This window comes from Danio rerio, chromosome 17 (genome assembly GCF_049306965.1).
Source record: "Danio rerio strain Tuebingen ecotype United States chromosome 17, GRCz12tu, whole genome shotgun sequence".
In the NCBI taxonomy this organism is placed as follows: domain Eukaryota; kingdom Metazoa; phylum Chordata; class Actinopteri; order Cypriniformes; family Danionidae; genus Danio; species Danio rerio.
This window is the reverse complement of record NC_133192.1, coordinates 10,138,138-10,162,094: the sequence shown is the minus strand read 5'-3', so window position 1 is coordinate 10,162,094 and position 23,957 is coordinate 10,138,138. Positions and strand designations below refer to the sequence as shown.

The window sequence follows — 23,957 nt, the reverse complement described above, 5'->3', positions numbered from 1 at the left end:
AATTGCATTACTATAAGTTTACCCTGCAGTAACACAAAACATTGCAGCAATAACAGAGCAAATGTCAGAAGGTGACTGTGCATATTCTCAGCACGGCCTTTACGCAGAGAGCTCTGTATTTAGCATCAGAATGAGGTTCAGGGTCAGAACTGTCTATGAATACCACTGCGATGGCATCTCTCTGTATATTTCATGCCGGTTTGAATAAACGAGTGAAGCAGAATCAATAGTGCAGTACTGGAAGTGAGTGATGGCGGTGAGTTCAGTCTCTCAGAGTGCTGCTCTGGTAATCCCATAACACCCACATTAAACCCTCTAACTGCATTTAAAACCTATTTCCAGTCAGGCTGTGATTCAGTATGACTGGCATCGTCTGAGTTATAGAGGGGCCGTTTTCACACGACACCCTATGAACAGCAAGACTCGTGATAGAAATTGGGGGGAAAATATACAGGGGAGCCAATAATTCTGACTGCTTCAACAGTATGTGTAACTATTTTTATTAAAGCACAAGGGTTAAAGCATAACTGAAGCTCTGTCATGTCTTGTGAGCTCTGTAGAGAGAAACCTGCGATCGATAAGCTTTCCTTAGGGCTGATTGGTCCCATTAGAAATCAGTGAAGATATCTATATTGCGTGCTTGCAGAGCATTCGGTGTTGATGATTGTAATGAAAGCAATGGAGTCTCTTTACAAGGTCAAAGAGGAGAAATGTATACAGTAGGACATCTGCTTGTTATATACACACCGTAAAGCTTGAATCCAGACAGCAGAAGTGTGAGACTCTCTGCAGGTAACATTCCTGTCTCTGGGGCTCTGTCCCAAATCCACTGAATTATTAATTGTATCCACAAGCAGATATGTTGCAGACATTTCCACCTTCTTCTCAAGTGTTCCTCTCACCTTCAAGAATTGGAGCAAAACTACACTGTAAAAGTCAATATATGCACTGCACTTATACCTATATACGGCAGACCTCAAATATCTAATAAAAAATACAGACAACCCCATTGTATTGAACATGATTACTATTTGGTTTGATTGTAAACATTTGAATATAAATCCCTCCTGATCACGTTTTAGTCCTATTTGGGGTAATGTTAATTTTAGACCAGGAAAAAATAACGCAGGATTTCGGATATGGGCTGAAAAGGGTTAAGGAAAGTACAAGATATGTACAATAAGGATAAATTATTTATGTCTTTTGCAGTAATTAAAAAAAAATGTGATATTCCAACAACCCATTTTTTAAATACCTTCAACTTAGAAGCTTTATATCCTCATCTCAAAATCAATCATTAGATATTCCTAACATTTCCTCATTAGAGGCAGCAATCCTAGGACACTGTTATGATAAAGTTTCAATCTCCTCTTTGTATGGATTGTTTTGTATATGGCTCTAACGAATCCTCAGAATCAAAACTTAAGTTATGGAAAGAAGATATAGAAGATGAAATATCCCTAGAGGATTGGAATGAGGCATGAAAGAAAGCTCAGATACAAACAATCAATAGCCTGAAACTCGTACAGTACAAATGGTTAATGCGAACTCGCATAACTCCTGCTACAGCACAAGTTTAATGATAATATTCCAGCTATCTGTATAAAGTGTAATGAGGTAAGAGGTATACTTTATCACTCTATTTGGGAATGTGTGAAAGTGAAACCCTTTTGGCAAGGTGTTATTGAAATAATTGACCAAATTTTATCAAAGAACTAACCATTAGATTCTAAGATTTTTATCCTGGGTATATATCCTTTCAGCCCTCTCTTAGAAAGTAAAGAGGTCAGATTCATAAACTTGTGTATTTTACAAGCTAAACGTATTATTGCTCTTAATTGGAAAAATATAAATGAGCCTAGGAAAGTGGATTAAAGAAATGGCATCGCATGTGTCAATGGAAAAGATCACGTTTGTCAAAAAAAAAAAAATGTGTTTGAAGATATCTGGAGACCTTTTATTAACTTCCTGAAGTACAATGTAAATGTTGGAAGTCTACTACAACAAGAACAAGCTTAGGAATATGGGAAGTATCATGGTCTAAACCAGGGGTGTCAAACTCAATTCCTGGAGGGCCGAAGCCCTGCACAGTTTAGTTTCAACCCTGCTCCAGCACACTTACCTGTATGTTTCAAACAAGCCTGAAGGACTCAATTAGTTTGATCAGGTGTGTTTAATTAGGGTTGGAACTAAACTGTGCAGAGCTGCGGCCCTTTTGGAACTGAGTTTGACACCTGTGGTCTTAAACAGACTCAGGAAACACTCTCAACACCCAAGGGAATGGGTTGTTGGGAGGGAGAATGGGGAGTAAAAAGTTTGCCGTCTCTTTTCATTCATTCATTTTCTTGTCGGCTTAGTCCCTTTATTAATCTGGGGTCGCCACAGCGGAATGAACCGCCAACTTATCCAGCAAGTTTTTACGCAGTGGATACCCTTCCGGCCGCAACCCATCTCTGGGAAACATTCACACACACATTTACACACACTACGGACAATTAAGCCTACCCAATTCACCTGTACCGCATGTCTTTGGACTGTGGGTGAAACCGGAGCACCCGGAGGAAACCCACGCGAAGGCAGGGAGAACATGCAAACTCCACACAGAAACGCCAACTGAGCCGATGTTCGAACCAGCGGCCCAGCGACCTTCTTGCTGTGAGGCGACAGCAATACGTACTGCACCACTGCCTCGCCCTTGCTGTCTCTTCATGATTATTATTCTGTAATTGTGTAATCTGTTGTGATATGCAAATTGAAAAAAGTAATAAATATATTGTACAAAAAAAAGTCAATATATACTACATACAGTAAACTAATGAAGTACAATTGCCGCAACGTTTTTGGGCTTTAGTAGTACGTGTAATTTTACACTGTGACTGAACTGATCAAATAATGTTCATATAAATCAGCTGTAATGAGATCTGTTTTGTATCTTTATAGTACAACAATAAAAAAAGCAATCAACATTCATTTAGTTTTAATTTATGATAAACCTTGTGCCTATATATGATAATATGATATAACAGCAAGAAAGTCGCTGGTTCAAGCCCCGGCTGGGTAAGTTGGCGTTTCTGTGTGGAGTTTGCATGTTCTCGCTGCGTTCGCATGGGTTTTCTCCAGGTGCTCCAGTTTCCCCCACAGTCCAAAGACATGTGGTACAGGTGAATTGGGTAGGCTAAATTGTCCGTGAATGAGTGTGTATGGATGTTTCACAGAGATGAGTTGCAGCTGACAGGGCATCCGCTGCATAAAATACATGCTGGATAAGTTGGCGGTTCGTTCCGCTGTGGCGACCCCAGATTAATAAAGAGACTAAACCGAAAAGAAAATTAATGATGCTGAACCGTCTATTACAACAACAAAAAATAGTTGAAACTAGATTAACTTATTAAAATAAGTCAAGGTAACCTACAACATTTGTTGACATGACTTTCTGTCATATCATTTTTTACAGTATTTACAGTTTGTAATAACCTGTAAACTTTTAAAGAAGGATCTAAAAATATAAACATATTGTATACAGTGTTTATGCATGCAGATTATTATACCATTACTTTACTATATACAGTTGAAGTCAGAATTATTATATTATCGTTATACAATAACTTGTCTAATCACCCTAACCTGCCTAGTTAACCTAATTAACATAGTTAAGCCTTTAAGGGCCCTATAATACACCCGGCGCAATGCGGCTCAAGGCGCAACGCAATTGTTATTTGCTAATTTAAGCTTGGCGCAAAAGTCGTTTTGACGTTTTGGACCATGCTGTTTAAATAGCAAATGCATTTGTGCTCATATGTGCGGCCATAGGCGTTTTGGTCTAAAAAAGGAGGCGTTTTGAGGTGCATTGCTGGTGCGTTGCTATTTTGAGGTTGCTTTTTGTTCAATAGACCAGATCAAAGCAGGTCTAAAGTCCTGCGCAGAGCACATTAGTTGTGCGCCTCACTTACACACTGCCTAACACACACAGGATCTACAGTAATACGCAAATATCTTTACAAATGAAAAAGTACTAAAGGATTAAAATATTACAAAAAAATATTATTTTCTAGCCAACATAAATATAAAAACCACCGCCTTCATGCCTTCTTTATCTCGGAGGGCTTTTTCAGTTTATTCATAACAATTTGCGTTTGTATAATGTTGTTTTCATTATTATTATTAGCAGTATCATTTATTACATGCATGTTTATTTTTGTTTTATTAAAAGCAAGCTTAGATTTGCCCACTTTTAGACCATATGAGGCAGCATGTGTATTTGGATATAACTCAGTTTTTTGACCACACTTAGTTATTATTGTTCATTTATTCATTTGCTGGAAATTAACACAAAATTTAGAAATAATTTTAAAACATCTTTGCGCTTAACAAACAAAATTAATTATGTATAGGCTAATGGATGTTTGTGAGTAAAGCACGTTTCCCCATCCATGTGAGTGAAAGTGAAAGTAAATAATGAGAAGGCTCATCTCTCATTCTCGCCTGAGCGTTTAGTTTTTACACTTACAAAGTTCACCATGTAAATAGCAAATGCACCATGGCGCGACGCAACAGATTCTTAAAGGGAATGAGATGAGACTCTGATTGGTTTATTCTCAAAACACACCTATAACTCATTCGTAAAATAGGTTCAACCCTATTAGACCATGCGCCACGGCGTAAAGTGGATTTTTCAATCCTTAAAATAGCAAAATAGAGCCCAAAATGTCACTTTAAGCGGTATAGAAATGTCTTGAAAAATATCTAGTCAAATATTATGTACTGTCATCAGGGCAAAGATAAAATAAATCATTTATTAGAAATGAGTTATTAAAACTATTATGTTTAGAAATGTGTTGAAAAAAATCATCTCTTTGTTTAACAGAAATTGTGGGAAAAAATTAAGAGGCGGGCTAATAATTCAGACTTCAACTGTATTACGTACTATGTACATTATTTACATTAAAATGTATTTATTTAGCACTTTTTGTCTTTACTTTTATTTTAAGCAACATACAAATGAGAATAAAAGAAGCCCTTTAAAAAGACCAGACACCAGAGAGTATCAATATATAGGTGCCATAGCAAGTCTAAGTTACTTTTGTTTGCTTGCTTGTTTTTATTACTATTATTTGGTATACATATCATATTGTAGCCCTTGTATTGTAGCCAAATACATATTGCATCACCAGATTCAGATTCTGATGCACAGCCCTGACAACCAGAATAGAAATTTTTTCAAGAGCGTTAAATTCTGAGTGAATTACATGAGCTTCTTACATGCAATAAAACCCTTAAGTAACACTCCATCAAGGCTTCATCCTTTTAAAACTTACATCTCAAGTGCTCGCCTTACATTTGCATGAAATTCCATTATGATGAACCTTTATTATCCTTTTGCAAATCCCTGATTAAGTTCTAAACTGGCTTCCTTCCACAGGAGCAGTTTTACTCCAAATGTCTTTTTCATGCAAATCCCAGCTGTAATATATCAGGATATAAAAACTAGAATTTAACATGAATGTGAGAGATGCTGACAGACTAATCTACATCGCAGGGCAAGGCAAGTTTCATATACAATGGTAATTCAAAGTGCTTCACATAAAGTAGAATAAAAGAAACAAAGAACTAAAATTGTTAAAAAGACATAAAAACATGTGTTAAAACAATAAAAGAAAGCAACATAGGTTCATTCTGAAAATGTAGCCCTATACATCCAACCCAGGCTCATTCTGAAAAAGTACCAAATCAAATCAAATCAAATCCCTTTTATTGTCACATCAGCAGCAGCACGTGTGCTATGATGAGTGAAAAGCTTAGGTGCTGGCTCCAGACAGTGCAAAATACAGATAATGCAAATACAATGACAGTGCAAAATACAGACAGTGCAAAATACTACAGCATACTCTCAAAAAAACAGGCCAATGTAAAATTGGCAGTGTTGACAGTGATATGTGCAATGAATAGGTGTACAGGTAATTGTAGGATAACACTATATACATTTCTGGAGAGCGCCAAATACGTCCCAGGAGCTACATTTTTTTGTGGTTTTTGTTTTCGCAAGTCCACCAGAGGCCACTGTGTAGGCTTTTTGAGATTTCAAATTTCTCTCGCAAGTGCCATTCACGCCTGCTGTTCTTGCGTGAATCCACCAGAGGCCGGTGTTGACTGACTGAATGACTGACTGACGGATCGACTGACCCACTCTCCTCCTTCCCTAAACCCAACCAATAGGGTTTTACAAAGCACCGATTGACTTGCCCACCCCCTTTCTCTAAACCCATCCAAAAAATTTAAAAAGTAATCCAGAAAACGAAAAGCCATCGTCTGAGTTTTATCATATTGGTCAATCTGTGCTTTTAACAAACACTATCAGTTGGGTTTGTGGGAGAAAGAGGGTTGATCAATTGATTGGTCAATCAGTCAGTCAGTCGACCGTGGCCTCTGGTGGATTTACGCGAGAAGAGCGTAACTTTATTAAACTGTAGAGTTGAATTTTCAACATCAAAAGTCGTGAAAGCAGAGATCAACATTCCATAACACAATTCACAACCATAAATAAAAGGAAAACACTTCATTCATTCATTCATTCATTCATTCATTCATTTTCTTTTCAGCTTAGTCCCTTTATTAATCAGGGGTCGCCACAGCGGAATGAACCGCCAACTTATCTAGCATATGTTTTACGCAGCAGATGCCCTTCCAGCTCCAACCTATCACACTCATACACTACGGACAATTTAGCTAACCCACTTCACCTATACCACGTTATTTTGGACTTGTGGGGGAACCCACGCGAACACAGAGAACATGCTAAATAAAATTTACATTTCTAAAAACTCCACAGGATCTTTAAACTAAATTTAAATCAAAATTACATATTTACGTGTTTTTTTTTTGTTTTTTTTTGATAAAATAATTTCTTCAAGTCTTAAATGGCTCTACATCTATACCCCGTTTAGTATTCACCTTATTCTCCGCCGACGAGTGGGCGCTGCCATTTGAATCTTTTTGGCTTGAGACTTCCGGTCTCATTCACTTCCATTCATTTTTTGACAATAAAAACTGCTCATTACGCTGCTTGATGTTGCAATTTGATATTTTCTTATTATATTATTCTACTTGGTCTGTATAGTCATGCAAACATTTGTTTGTAGCGCAAGTAGTTTGATCGTTTTCTGCCATGTATTATTCCTAGTCATTTCTCCCATAGGCGACTGAATCGGAAGTTCTAAGACAATCGCGAAAACAGGCGCACATCCGCATTTTAGAATAAGGTCAATATAAGAATTGAATATGCTAATTGGTGCCTCCACTCAATAATAAAAAACCTGCCAATGCTCCACTTTCACTTAACAACAGCGGCAAAGCTTCGCAATGACAATTGGCAATCTTAGATTAAGTGGCTTTCTCTGTGTGAATCACTGCTACTTCGTGGACAAATCCATAAGTGATTTTATTTAAATCCTGAATGAATTTCAGCATAGAAAGCATGTAAAGAGCACACTTCTTAAAGTCACTAAAAACTAGGAACCTGTCACTCATCCTAGTTCAAAAACGTTTAATGCAGTCAATGCGGTTTGGCCAATGAACATTTCCTGCTTGTTATCAAACAATTTCATAACTGTAACAAGAGTTCAATCATACCATCATCATCTTTAATTCAATCATAACCTAATGTTAAAACATCTACCGTGACATTATTTCGCAATACGTGGCTCTTTTTGGATTCTCGGAAGCCGTAGAAATTGAAAATGTAAAAGAGGAAATACATTTGGATCATTGTTTTTGTTTACATCCCTCAAAATGGTCTATATTACAAACAAAGAGTAAATGCAATGCAAATTAGAGATTAGCTCTGCATTGAAGAGCACAATAAATAGCTTTATAGCACCTTATACACTACACAACTATCAAGCTTTTTGTAGTGCTCTACAATGCAGAGTTAATCTCTCATTTGCATTGCATCTAAACTTTGTTTGTTATACTGAGAGGAACGCAAGAGAGTAAAACTCAGAACTTGAACAGCAACTCCAGTGTTTTGAACATGAGTGGATTGTATGATTGCTTAAAAGGTGCATTACAGGGATAGTTCACCCAAAAATGAACATTTCCCCATCATTTACTCTCCCTAGTGTGGTTTCAAACCTTTATAGGTTTCTTTCATCTGTTGAACACAAAAGAAGATATTTTGAAAAATGCTGGTTGTTGGCACCTATTTACTTGGCAAAAGGACAATGTAAGTCAAAGGGTGCCAGCAACCAACATTTATTCATTCATTCATTCCTTCATTCATTTTCTTTTAGCTTAGTCCCTTTATTAATCCGGGGTCGTCACAGCTGAAAGAACCGCCAACTTATCCAGCATATGTTTTAAACAGCAGATGCAGTTGCAGCTGCAACCAATCACTAAGAAAACCAACATTTAAAAAAAAAAAAAGATATATATATATATATATATATATATATATATATATATATATATATATATATATTCATTTATTTATTTTCCTTCGGCTTAGTCTGTATTTAAAAAGGTCGCCACAGTGGATTGAATCGCCAACTATTTGAATGGTTACAGGTTTCTTACATGTTTTAAAACATATTATAGCCTTAGTTAATGGTCAAAGTCAAACGGTGCCAGCAACCAATATTTATTCATTCTTCATTCATTCATTTTCTTTTAGGCTTAGTCCCAATATTAATCTATGGTCACCACAGTGGAATAAATCGCCAACTTATCCAGCATATGTTTTACACAGCGGATGCTCTTCCAGCTGCAACCCATCACTAAGAAAACCAACGTTTAAAATATAGAAATTCATTTATTCATTTTCGTTCGACTTAATCTGTATTTCAGAGGTCGCCACAGCGTAATGAATTGCCAACTATTTTGGCATTTATTTTACACAGCAGATGCCCTTCTAGCTGAAACCCAGTACTGTGAAACACCCATACACACTCATTCACACACACACACACTCATGCACTATGGCCAATTTAGTTTATTCAATTCACCTATAGCGCATGTCTTTGGGGAAAACCGGAGCACCCAGAGGAAACCCACACCAACACAGGGAGAAAATGCAAACTCCACACAGAAATGCAATGACCCAGCTAGAACTCGAACCAGCGACCTTCTTGCTGTGAGGCGACAGTATTAACCATTGAGCCACTGTGCTGCCCATAAAAATGTAAATATATATATATCTTCCCTTGTGTTCAACAGATGAAAGAAACTTAGCCAGGTTTTAAACAAGTGGAGTTTGAGTGAATAATGACAGAATTGTAATGTTTGGGTAAACTATCCCTTTAAAGGTATTTATATTTTATCAGTTGCTGCTTTCTCTGGGATAAATGTCTACATTACTCTTTGCTACAGAAAACTTTAACTATTGCAGAAAATTATGAAGGCCCGTCCCGAGGTTGAAGGGATTGACTATATAAGTTTGTGATGATTTGAATCATGTTCATTCATTCATTTTCCTTTGGCTAAGTCCCTTAATTCATCAGGGTTCGCCACAGCGGAATGAGCTTATCCAGCATATGTTTTACACAGCAGATGCCCTTCCAGGTGCAACCCAGTACTGGGAAACACCTATATACAATCATCCACACACATACACTACGGCCAATTTAGTTTATTCTATTCACCTACACCGCATGTCTTTGGTCTGTGGGGGAAATCAAAGCACCTGTAGAAAACCCACACCAACACGAGGAGAACATGCAAACTCCACACAGAAATGCCAACTGACCCAGCTCGGACTCGAACCAGCTCTTGCTGTGAGGCGACAGTGCTAACCGCTAAGCCACCGTGTCTCCTTAAATCATGTTTTTCAATTAAAAAAAATATTGCAAATGGTTTTCTCTTATTTAGCATTAGGAAAACACCAGATACTTAAACAATGTTGAACATTTTTCACCTTTAAAGGTCCCGTGAAGTGCTTTGAAATGTGCATTTTTTTCTTTTTGTTGTAATCTCACCTGAAATATAAGTGCCTGCCCCTTTTAAAAAAAAACAGCCAATAGCATTTTGTTTCATCTGCCAGTAAGATCGATTGAGCTCAAGCGCATCAAATGAAAAGCAAATGTGAATCGTCTTGAAGGGGGTGGGGCATGTCAGACACTAGAGAGCATTTGATTGGTCAGAAGATTTGATGAGAAACTGAAGTATGAGGTGACGTGAAAAATCGTTGATCCCTTTAGGCGGAAATGACAAACAGCAAGCATTTGATGTTTATTCTTCTAAATGCAAGTTTTGCCACTTTTTTGGAGCACACTAGCTAATAGATTTCTTTAAAACACACTGATGCTAACATCCAAAAAAACTTCACAGAAAACTTTAGGTAACTATTAAATGCAAGACCAATTATGACCAAAAAATAACAACTAATGACCTAAAACATTTCTTACATCTAATGAAAGTATCATGGTTTGGGGGTGACACAGTGGCTCAATGGTTAGCACTGTCGCCTCACTGCAATAAGGTCGCAGGTTCGAGTCCCGACTGGGTCAGTTGGCCTTTCTATGTGGAGTTTGCATGTTCTCCCAGTGTTGGCATGTGTTTCCTCTCCGGTTTCCCTTACAGTCCTAAGACATGTGGTATAGGTGAATTGAATAAACTAAATTGGCCTTAGTGTATGAGTGTGAATGGGTGTTTCCCACTACTGGGTTGCAGCTGGAAGGGCATCTGCTGTGCAAAACATATGCTGGATAAGTTGGCGGTTCATTCCGCTGTGGCGACCCTTTATAAATAAGGAACTAAGCCGAAGGAAAATGAATGAATAATTACGGTTTTACACATCAAATGAGCTGCATGACGCCAGCCAGGCCAAATCAGTGACGACCACATCTGTGAAGAAGTATCAGATGAACTTCAATAATTCATGGCGCATAGACCTCAAACTGCAGCATCCACCATTTTGGAGAAAGGACAGAGGAATTTCTCTTTTATTATTCATAGCGTCTTTACATGGAAAAGACTTTACATATTTGTGTAAACATTAAGCAAGTAATTCTTTCAGTTTGTTTCTTTTCTCTTTCCTTCATTGCTCCTTTAAAAAAATGAACAATATATAAAGCTATTTTATAGCACAATACAAATAAATAATATTATTTCAGTTTCATCTATCATGAATTCTGTCAAACACAATTACAATGCAAAACAATATATAGATGTAACTCAGAAGTTTAGAATGTCAAACATTTTGGATAAAATTTCAATGTTAACCACCAGAATGACCTGACTCTTGATATTTAACACAGTGCAGGACTTTGGCAATAACAATAAGCCTCCAGCATCGTATGATAACGATAGAAATCACAGTCAAGACACGTCTACATTTGTTCATGGGCTGCACAGAATCTGATCCACTTTCTGAAAGGAGCCGAGTGCAATATCCTGTATGAGTCAGCAGAATCAAGCTTTTATTTATACACCCGTGGGTCACGGAGAGAGGCTGATATTTCCACACAGCAGCTTTATTTTCACTCTAGAATATAAATATGGCCCCATTTATCATGTTGTTCTGTGGAGACAAACTGACAAAAGCTGATTAGAGGGTCAGTTTTATTGAGAAACTCCAGGTTATAGGTAAAGCATGCAATTTCTGCATGACAAACACTCAGATTGCCATTGGTTTGGCAAACAGGCCAATTAGCTGAAGCGGTTTTGCAGTGTTGGCTTGGGGGATGCTTAAATCACTGTACAAATGGATGTCTAAGTTCACACTTCATGCTTTTCTTGTTTTTTGCTATATAATAGCTGGCAGCTGCATGGGCGTAAATCTGATTTAACAGATTAATTAAACATAAAATTTCTTTCAAGCATTTTTTTGAAGGGGACACAAATAATACAGCCAAATTGTACTAATAAAGATATGTCGCCGCAGCTAAAAATGCTTGAGCATGGAGACCATCTCATTATATTTATTTTCAAAGTTTGTTTTTTTTCAGGTTCATTGACAAAGCAAATTTTTCTTTAAAACTATTTATTGCATTGTTTGTTGTGTTGTTTACAGTCAACAACCCTCCGATGGGAGGGGACATGTCCTCCCCGTCCCCCCCAGGATTTACGCCTGTGGGCAGCTAGCTCATGGTTGCTCACTGAAACGAAGCAAGGCTGTGCCCAGTCAGTACCTGTCCTGGATGGGAGACCACATGGGAAAGCTAGGTTGCTGCTGGAAGTGGTGCTAGTGAAACCAGCAGGGGGTGCTCAACCTGCAGTCTGGGTGGGTCTTAACACCCCAGAATATTGAAGAGGACTCTATACTGCCCAGTGAGCACAGTCTTTTGCATGAAATGTTAAACCAAGGTCCTGACTTTCTGTGGTCGTTAACAATCCAAGGATGTCCTTCGAAGAGTATACGCTTATTTCACGTGGCCGCCATTTTAAAGAACCAAGGCGAGGCAGTGGTGGAAAGAAACCCATAAGTATAAGACCAGCACTGTAAACATTGCAGTAACATGACTATAAACCTCCAGCTGTTGCCGAGATTTCAAAATGCAGAAATGGTGCTTTTCCTTAACCTGCAAATCTTTATTTTGTAAAATTTATAGATCAAACAGTACTGTATGCTTCTCAAGCTCTATTAGGAGTGTCAACAGTCAAAAGCTGCGGTAAACAAAGCCAATTCCGTAATGCTTGCCCCGCCTTCGCACTCTTCTTATTGGCCCAGCACTGCTCTAGCACTGAAATATCAGCTGTCAATCACTCAGTCAATGCCTTCTGGCTTGGGATGACAGAGAGAGCTACTACCGCAAATAATTGTAAAACGCTAAAGATGAGAATGAAGATAACACTGACAGATTTTGTTTCAGAAACCATGGCATCTAAAGTTACAAATAAATAATGACACAAATAATGACACATCTTACTAGTGATCATGTGCTGAATGTAAATCCACCATCTACACTTTTCCAAGAGTGGATAAAAGACTTCCATTGGCTTCAAGTTCGCTATGAAAAGTCTGTGGGATGGAGTTTTCAGGTAACTGTTTGCCACATCTAGCACGAGAGCTTCTGTTTAATCCTTCATATAATCGCCAGATGCTGTCCACCGTGCAAGTGGCAGCTATATGTCAAATTTAACACCACGTACACCATCGCAAACAGGCTTGCACTGAGTAAACTAACATCGCCACTCATAAAAAGACCGGTATCCCTCTTAACATGACGTATGCATATAATAAGGCACAGTATATGCCAAAAGCAGTGCAATATCAGACAGCACCTGTGAGAACAGCACAGTTATACCGTTAACAGATTCATTCATGTCGAGCAGTGCGTGCAGGGCCGGTGAGCGCTCAGTGTATGCTTTAGTCACTCAGTTACGTTATAAAAATCTATTTTCTTGAGATAACAGGATTTCGTTGAGACATATTTTCCTCACGCTTGCATATATATATTTTTTTGCTTGATAGTTTGATTACTGTTGATTTCAAATGCAATAAATATGTTTGTATAAAACTTGTAGAAACGGTGCTTATAATTGGTGGGTGCGGCTAAATTTTGGCTGATGCGCCTAAATTTTTTAAGTTAGGAGCACCGGTGCTACCAAGCAAAAAGGTTGAACCGATAACACTTTGTATGACATCTGACACAATGTCAAAGCACAGTGAGCCCTCCCATAGCCCTATTACTGCTTGAATGTTTTTGGACGGTCTGTTTAACAGTCCATCATCTCCTTAGGACAGTTTTGATCTGCTTCTGATCAATACATTGTTAACCCTTAACCTCAGTCGTCAATGCGGTTAAAGGTGGAGGTCATTTATTCAGCAAGTTCATTACTACTGCTGCCATGGCAACCAGACCTTCCTGATCACCACAAAAGAAAAACGATATTTAAGCATCAGTTTACTGTCACAATCAGTCTGCTCCAGCGAATACTGAACCAAACAAAAACACTGCATGACTTTAATGTGGGGGGAGGTGGGGCTGAGGGGTTCACATTGAATATGCTACTAAAGATTACTAAATTATGATTTATTTAATTCTTCAGAATGTTATGTTATGTTATATTTGCTTTTTCCTTATAAATTATTTGTTAAATTTACTTTTGTTAAATTTGTTAAATTAACATTTTGTTAAACTGTGTACAGTTGAAGTCAGAATTATTAGCCCCCTGTTTATTTTTCCCCAATTTCTTTGTAAGAGAAGATTTTTTTCAACACATTTCTAAACATAACAGTTAAATTAACTCATTTCTAATATCTGATTTCTTTTATTTTTGCCTTGATGTGAGTAATTAATATTTTTAACTAGATGTTTTTCAAGATACTAGTATTCAGCTTAAAGTGACATTTGAAGGCTTAACTAGGTTAATTAGGTTAACTGGGCAGGTTAGGGAAATTAGGCAAGTTATTGTATAATGATATTTGTTCTGTAGACTATCAGGAAAAAAATATAGCTTAAAGGGGCTAATAACATTGACCTTAAAATGGTATTACATACATTAAAAACTGCTTTTATTCTAGCCAAAATAAAACAAATAAGACTTTCTCCAGAAGAAAAAATATTATCAGACATACTGTGAAAATTTCCTTGCTCTGTTAAACATCATTTGGGAAATATTTAAAAGAGAAAAAAAAATTCAAAGGGGGCCTAAAAAATCTGACTTCAACTTTAAGTATTGCTTTAAAGTAAACTTTACATTTACATAACTTTTTTTCAGTGTGTTCACAAAAATGTGCTCACATATACAGTACATACACATTGCAGTGTTAAAATGCATAACCACTGCTGGCACATTTTGTTTCAATTATTAGATATTTCAAGTAAAATTTTTAATTTTGGAATTTTCAGTGTGTACACATTATACAAGCTGTCTAACCCTATCAAATAAAATACATCCTTGCTAAGTGAAATTTCTGAAATGAGACATGATAGGTCACCTAATCTGCCCCTGTGTCATTAACTACATGGTGAAGGAGATTGATTTCTGCCACCTCGGCAGCCAGTGAGCTTGTTCCACATCAGTTTAAATGCTCTGTGTTGTTTTACGCTGTTAAGCTGCGCCGCGTTTTCAGTGAACCTCGTCCACCCCAGCTCCACCTGTGTTTAGATCTGCTACAGGGGTTACATACAGTTGAAGTCAGAATTATTAGCCCCCCTTTGATTTTTTTTTAAATATTTCCCAAATGATGTTTAACAGAGCATGGGAATGTTCACAGTATGTCTGATAATATTTTTTCTTCTGGAAAAAGTCTTTTTGTTTTATTTTGGCTAATAAAAGCAGTTCTTAAATTTTTAAAAAAATATTTTAAGGTCAAAATTATTAGCCCCTTTAAGCTAATTTTTTTCCTGATAGTCTACAGAACAAACCATCATTATACAATAACTTGTCTAATTACCCTAACCTGCTTAGTTAACCTAATTAACCTAGTTAAGCCTTTAAATGTCACTTTAAGCTGTATAGAAGTGTCATGAAAAATATCTAGTCTAATATTATTTACTGTCATCATGGCAAAGATAAAATAAATCAGTTATTAGAAATGAGTTATTAAAACTATTATGTTTAGAAATGTATTGAAAAGAAAATCTTCTCTCCGTTAAACAGAAGTTGGGGTAAAAAATAAACAGGGGGGCTAATAAATCTGACTTCAACTGTATTATATTATGTTTGCAGCAATGTTATATTCTCAGACGGCATGTCTGTATATATACTGGCAGTAGCAGGTCTCTGTACTTGCTCTGCCATAGTAATCAAAGCAGCAGCAGATCCACCAAGACCAAATACATCAACATTGCCATATAAATACCCATTACCATACTAAATCCAGAGAGTGTTCATGACAGAATATTATTTATATATCACTGTATATCAGCAGATATAAATAAAATAATGAAAAATAATGAAGGCCTGCTGCAGCGCCTGCTGCCACACCCTGGGTGGTGAAGTTGGACGGCAGCTGCGCTCATTATGTTTGAATGATGACAGAAGTGTGTGGACATGATTCACAGACACACAGACTGCGCATTGTGTGCAAACGGGAAATTAACAGATCTTTGACACTCTCATTACAGAGCAAAAAAGCCAACTTATATCATTATTTACAACAGCTTTCAAATGCATACATACTATAGTTTACATCAAGCTAGCTCACGATGTAAGTTATCTCATATCCTGATAACGATATACAGTTGAAGTCAGAATTATTAGCCCCCCTGTATATTTAGTTTCCCCCATTTATGTTTAACAACAAATTTCTAAACATTATAGTTAATAACTCATTTCTAATAACTGTATATCAATAGATATTTTAAGATACAAGCGTTCATCTTAAAGTGAAATTTAAAGGCTTAACTAGGTTAATTAGGTTAACTAGGCAAGTTATTGTTAAGGGGGCTAATAATATTGACCTTAAAATGGTTTTTAAAAATTAAAAACTGCTTTTATTCTAGCCGAAATAAAACAAATAAGACTTTCTCCAGAAGAAAAAAATTTTTAGGAAACTGTGAAAAGTTCTTTGATCTGTTAATATTAATTTGGGAAATAAATAAATAAATAAATAAATAAATAATTCAACAGAGGGTGAATAATTTTGTCTTCAACTGAATATCATATTGCAAACGTTAAACTTTAACTGTGTTTGTGTTCAACACTCAAACTGCTCATTTTACAGAGTGATGTCATTTGAACACACACAAAACCTGCCTTGAAAGCAGTCTGTCCTGAATGAGTCTGCTAAACTACAACATTTTCAGCCTCCTTGTGCTAATTTCAATCTGTTTACACACACTAACGCTCCCTGGTTTAGCTGCGCCCTCAGCACTCAAGACCACAGATATCACTACTAGTATTTCTGGGTCATCTGGTTTCTGTCATAACAACTACAGAGGGCTGTTCTGTGTTCAATGCAACAAAAGCAGATATCTACATTGAATATTCAGAGTCTATATAACAAGGGTCAATGCTGTGGCAAAAAGGGGTTTGTTTACATCCCAAACCCTGGTCTTCAACACTCAAACACAGACACACACACAAGTGTCTCACCCTGCTTAAGCATAAACCCTCATCACCATGATAAAACAGGGATCTCATGGGAGTGGGAGGGGTGGATCAGAGAGGAACTGCTTAGCAAAACCCAGCACGATGGCTGGGAAACAACTGAAACAGTGCCTAAGGCTACACAGCTCCAATACACAGTGACCTTTGGAGATTTAAGAAACTTTAACACAGATACAGACACACACAAGCAAATTAAAGTGATACTTCACCCAAAAAGAAAAATGTAGTTACTATTTACGCTCACTCAAGTGGTTCAAAACCTTTATGATTTTCTTTCCTCTTGTAAACAAAAGAAGATATTTAGAAGAAACCATTGACTTCCATTAAAGGGAAAAAAGAGTTACAGGTTTTCACCTTTCTTCAAAGTATCTTCTTTTGTGTTCAATAGAAGACAGAAAGGTTTGGAACAATTAATATATGAGTAAAATGTGTCTGAATTTTCATTTCCAGATCAAATATCTCTTTAAACCAAAGGCAGTGCTGCGTCAACAGACTTAAATCCATTTAATTTAGGGCATTTATTTTATTTTCTTCTATTTGCCTCTATTTTAGCTTTTTTAACTGCTTACTGTTTCTATTTATCACCTACATGGCTCAAAAATTTAGTGTCTGATGCCTAAAATTAAATGTACAAAAGAGATCTTATATTTATTAACATATATAAACACATAAAACATATATAAAACATTTTAAATGAAAGTAAAAAAGTGAAAAGGTCTGTAGATATTGGTAAAGCAGTGTTATATTGTCAAACGCATCAATAGATAAGATGGTGAAGTTTTTTTCTCGCCGCTGTCGCCACTGACTTGCATGGTTCAGGACTTGTGGAGCTGCGGATTTGCTCTTCAGTGTTTGGACTTTCAGCAGTGAAAATTAGACAGCACTCAACTGAACTAAACTGAACTTAAACTCTTAAAACTGCACTGACAGTTTCAATTTACTAGCACTTCTATGTGAAGCTGCTTTGACACAACTTACATTGTAAAATCGCTATATAAATAAACATAAATTGAACTGAATTGAATTAATATAAATTGAATATATTAATTTAAAAATCACATTCAAATTTTATTTGAAATATGAAAATTATTATTAATAATAAATAAATAAATAAATAAATAAATAAATAAATAAATAGATAAATAAATAAATAAATAAATAAATAAATAAATAAATAAAATGTTAACCTGAAATTGTACACGGGAAATAGATGGTTTTACAGTACTGATAGTGTGTAACAAAATAAACGTAAAGACATTTTTTCCACATTCTACAAAATTCATAATTCAACTTATATTTGTTATGCTTATAATATAATTGATGAAGTGTAATTTGCATTAAAGTCTATTTAATTTAACAATGAGCTGTTCCCTAATTTCCTCCTGATTGCCAACCCCCCACATACACACACACAAACAAACACGCTGTATACATTTAAATTGTCATACTATGCATAATGTTTATTCATGACTAATGAACTGAAGCACATTTACCATCTCTTTTTGAATCAAATCCTAGAGTCAAATTCCCCTTTGCCATCCAGTGATTGAAAACATTTGTAAAATTTAACTTTTACAATATTTGGAAATATGTGTTGCATATGAGACACATTTGATTTTTGTAAAATCCAAACGTGAACCTGTTTGTCATAAATGTCATTTGCATATATTGCCATATATAATTAAATAAGTGATAAATATAAATCATCATAAATCATTTAAATTCAAGTAGACTTGGTATTTAGGTATTTAGACTTAACAAAGCATTTATACACTGCTACTCTGTTTATTTAAAGTGCTTCTTTTATCCACACTTGTAAGTGGCTAAGGATAAAAGCATCTGCTAAATGAGTAAATATAAATATACTATATTTCTATTGTGGTGTAACCAGGTTAGCTTAGCAAATAAACCAGAATTGTGAACTTAAACTTATCATAGCACTTATGCACTGCTACTCTCTGATGAATTAAAGTGCTTTTTTAAGTCTCTATAAATAAAAGCATCTGCTAAATGAGTAAATATTAAATATACTATATTTCTATTGTGGTGTAACCAGGTTAGCTTAGCAAATAAACCAGAATTGTGAACTTAAACTTATCATAGCATTTATACACTGCTACTCTCTGTCGATCAAAAGTGGTTGGAAATAGTTACTACCAACTCCGCCTTTTCTCAAAAATGAAATCCTCTCTTCCTTCACACTCACTAGAAATTGCCATACACGCGCTTATAACCACCCGGTTGGACTATTGTAACTCTCTCTATTTTGGGCTGCCTACGTCTCAGATTGCTCGCCTACAGTTAGAGCATAACGCAGCAGCTAGATTCTTAACAAAAAGCCCGAAATATGCACATGTCACTCCTATTCTGAGGTCTCTACATTGGCTACCGGTGACACAAAGAATCGAATTTAAAATCCTTCTCTTTGTGTATAAAGCCCTACATGATCTAGGCCAGGGGTGGGTAAACTCGGTCCTGGAGGGCCGGTGTCCTGCACAGTTTACCTCCAACTCTAATCAAACACACCTGCTTATAGATTTCTAGTAATCTTGAAGACACTGATTGGCATGTTCAGGTGTTTTTGATTAGAGTTGGAGCTAAACTATGCAGGACACTGGCCCTCCAGGACCGAGTTTGCCCCCCCCTGGTCTAGGCCCTCATTATTTATCCCAACTGATTGTTAATTACACTCCCCTGAACACTTGCATTCCGCTGATCAGTTTTTTATTAAAAGTTCCAAAGGCCCACCTCAAAAGAAGAGGAGAACGTGCTTTTGCCATAGCAGGTCCTCACCTCTGGAACGCCCTGCCATTAGAACTAAAAAAGGCTTCGTCGCTGCCTGTTTTAAATCTAAATGAAAGATGCATTTATTTTCTTGGTCTAAGAAATTAAGTCCTTCCCTTCAGGGGGGGGTTGGGAGTGGGGAGGGGGATCAAAACGGTCATGTTCTTAATCGTGTTTAGTGTTGGTCAACTGTGGTAGCATCTTTTAATTAGGCAAAAATTATTTTTATTTATTTATTTATTTTATTTTATTCTGCTCTTTTATTGATACACTCTTCATGTTCTTTCCTATTATGTGCCTATTGCTGTTACTGTTTGTATGCTCATGTCATGTGTTTATTTTCTCTCGGTAAAGCACTTTGTGCAGTCCTGTGGCAGTTGGAAACGTGCTATATAAATAACTTGAACTTGAACTTGATTTGAGGTGCTTTTAATAAGTCCTGTTGAATAAAAGCATCTGCCAAATGAGTAAATGTAAATATACCACATTTCTATATGGTTGTAACCAGGTTAGCCTAGCAAGTAAAGCCTGAACTGTGACTTATCATAGCATTTATACACTGCTACTCTCCAATGATTTGACATGGTCCTTTTATCCTCATTGGTAAGTGGCTATGGATGAAAGCATCTGATAAATGAGTGAATGTAAATATACCATATTTCTATATGGGTTGTTATCACCAGGATAGCCAAGCAAATAAACCAGAATTGTGAACTTAAACTTATCATAGCACTTATGCACTGCTACTCTCTGATGAATTAAAGTGCTTTTTTATAAGTCCCTTTGAATAAAATCATCTGCTAAATGAGTAAATGTAAATATGCTATACGGGTTGTAACCAGGTTAGCTAAGCGAATAAACCTGAATTGTGAACTTAAACTTATCATAGTATTTACACACTGCTACTGTCTGATGATTTGAAGTGCTTCTTTTATCCTCACTTGCAAGTTGCTTTGGATAAAAGATGCTAATATACTATATTATATGGGCTATCATCATCAAAAGGATAGCCTAGCAAATAAACCTAAATTCTGATCCCAATCCAGTGGCGCAACACCACACCTTAAGACGCACACATGCAGCATCATCAACAAGACCACAAATCTGTATTAATATCTCCGAGCATCTGTCATGCAACGACACCCTCGCAGGGCGTGTGTGTTTTTGGGCCCAAGGTGATGATGAGGCAGGATCTAAAGCAGACCGAACCATGACCAAGCAATGTCAAACCACATGCACCACTAATAAAATCCCGCAGCACCATGAAGACAGGACCGAAATTCCCCTAAAAGCAACATAAGCATAACACACACACACAAACACTCTTTGGCTATTGAGCTGAAAACACTGGGCCATGCTTCCGTGTACAGTGGGTGGAGAAAACACACTGACTCTCTTACATTCCCAACAACAACAAAAAAAGCAACGCTGCAGATTTTGAAAGCTTATCAAGAGGCTTCAATGTATGTTCTGCCCTCCTTGTGGATGCTATTAATGCATGCGTCAGGTTCTTCCTTCAACAATGTTGTCCTTTCAATCAATCGAACACTTAGGCAGCATCACGTCTCGTTTAGATCTACACTGAATTTGCTCAAATGAAGCATGTGGATGAAGCTGAAGAGAGAAGCCGGGTACTCACCATAACACTATCTCCTCCATTTGTCCATCCAGTGCGGTGTGTGTGTGTGTGAGGGAGGTGCCACTGCAGGGCTGCCTGCCTCGAGCAGCCCTCGCCGGACGGATGCTGATGATGTAGCGCCTTTCAGGAGAGCAGCCCAGTTGCCTTGGAAACTGAGGAGTGATGGAGTGGCCGTGCTGCAGTCTGATTGGCTGGAGAGGGGTGGTGCTCTGATGTGGGGCCCCCGGTGGGTGTGGCTACAGATGAGAGAGAGGAAGCGGAGCTGTGAAAGCAGAGAGACGCAGACAGATGAATATAAACACACACACTCGTGTTTATCATCTACGTGACATTTCAATTTACGTGATCAAAAGCAACACATAAGTAATCTGTCCCTCATTTAGTTATATACTTGGTTTATTTATTTAATTTACTTCATTTTTCTTCCATTTACAGTGTTTTTGGTGTATCTAAGTGCATCCGTAAACTGTTTTCCCTGATTCCTTTCCATCTTTCTTCTTAATCGTTGGTGTTTACATTTGTAAAATTGAAAAAATATTAAATAAATCATAAAAAAGCAGCACATAAGATGAAGAAGTACTCACAGGAGTGCTCCAAGCTACCAAAGAACAACAGTTTGTAAACAATATGGCAATACCCAGTTAGTTTAATGCAGTACACAAATGCTGTTTATTCATTCATTGATTTTCTTTTAGGCTTAGTCCCTTTACTTATCAGGGGTCACCACAGAGGAATGAACCGCCAACTTATCCAGCATATGTTTTACCCAGCCGATGCCCTTCCAGTCGCAACCCAGTACTGGGAAACACCCATACACTCTTGCATTTATACACACAATTTAGCTAATTTAATTTACATATACCGCATGTCTTTTGACTGTGGGGGAAACCGGAGCACCCGGAGGAAACCCACACCAACATGGAGAGAAGTTTATTTATTGTTTTTGCTTATTTATTGTTTTATTGATTATTACGGTGTAAATTTTGGCTTGTTACGTTGGCTTATTTAAGTTTGTATTTCTCTGCATTTTTTTATTTGTTGTTATATATCTTGTAATGCTTTGAGAATAAGAAAAGCGCATCTTAAATAAAATGTGTTATTATTATTATTATTATTATTATTATTATTATACATGAAAATATTAATAAAATAATAAAATAATAATAATACAATAAATTAATTATAAAATATATATAAAAACAGAGCGACATGGTGGCTCGGTCACCTTACAGCAAGAAGGTCGTTGAGTCGAGTCCCGGCTGGGCCAGTTGGCATTTCTGTGTGGAGTTTGCATGTTCTCCTTTGTTGGTGTGGGTTTCGCTCACAGCCCAAAGACAAGTGCTATAGGTGAAATAAATGAGCAAAATTGAGTTTATGAGTGTATGTGTAAATAAATTGTTTCCCAATATTGGGTTGCAGCTGGAAGGGCATCCGCAGTGGTGACCTCTGAAATAGAGACTCATACATTCATTTTCTTTTTGGCTTAGTCCCTTTATTAATCCCTTTATTCCGCCACAGCGGAATGAACCGGAATGAACTCCACACAGGAATGCCAACTGACCCAGCCGAGGTTCGAACCAGCGACCTTCTTGCTGTGAGGCGACAGTGCTACCCACAGCGCCGTTGAAAAAGAGACTAAGCCGAAAGAAAATTAATAAAAACATTTTTAATGTTACATCAAACTTTCAGTGTGTGTGTGTAGTAGTAGTAGTAGCAGAATATACATTAAATAAAAAAATATATATTTTTTTTATTTTTTATATATTAAATATTATAATATTTTAATATTTTATATATTATTTTTTATATTAAATTTTATTTAATATATATTCTGCTACTACTACTACTACACACACACACTGAAAGTTTGATGTAACATTAAAACATGTTTTTAATTTTCTTTCGGCTTAGTGTCTATTTCAACCACGCTGTGGGTAGCACTGTCACCTCACAGCAAAATGAATTACAAAATGTTTTCATTCTGGAATTTCAGTGCCACCAAATTTCAGTCCGGCCCCTTTCCATGGTAAACAAACACCACCAGCTTACATGTGAGTTTTTGTGCCAATGTATACGTCATTATGTAACAAAAAAAATTGTTTTAGGCAGTCTGGTTTTATTGCCGAAGATGTTTATTAAAGGTAATAATGTTGTAAATAATGTCCCGTTTCTTAATAGACCAGTAATTTGCTTTATAAGTATTAAAAATCAGGATCCACAGGTAATATTTAGTTTTGCCTGTATGTGTTTTTATGACTCTCAAAGCCATTGACTTGCATTATATGACTCACCAAGACCCCATCTGAGCTAAAAAATAAATAAATAACAATCTTTAATGTTAAGAAAGTAAACGTCAATTACGTCTTGGATTGCCTGAGGAAGTCAAATTTAATTTTAGGAGTAAATAAAATGTCTCATTGAAAGTTTTTGTCGCATTATTTTATTAAAACCACTGGATGGCGACAAAGTTGCGCTTGCAGCTGTAACTAAGCATTTGTATTATTCTACTTCAATATTCAACTTAACAGATCGATAAGATACATGA

At 36.7% G+C, this 23,957-nt stretch overlaps 1 protein-coding gene across 5 annotated transcripts in view; it reads right to left on the bottom strand.

Moving 5' to 3' along the window:
• akap6 (A kinase (PRKA) anchor protein 6) overlaps positions 1-21,523 on the bottom strand; it is a 279,219-nt gene extending 257,696 nt beyond the window's left edge. For 4 of the 5 annotated variants that reach the window (XM_001919913.8, XM_021467296.2, XM_021467295.2 and 1 more), the window contains exon 1: positions 21,413-21,523. The gene's annotated coding sequence lies outside the window, so the exon portion shown is untranslated. Of the gene's footprint in view, positions 1-9,794; positions 9,840-21,412 lie in introns of those variants that run through there. The other variant, XM_073928151.1, reaches the window with a different exon arrangement.
• Positions 21,524-23,957: the final 2,434 nt, after the last annotated feature.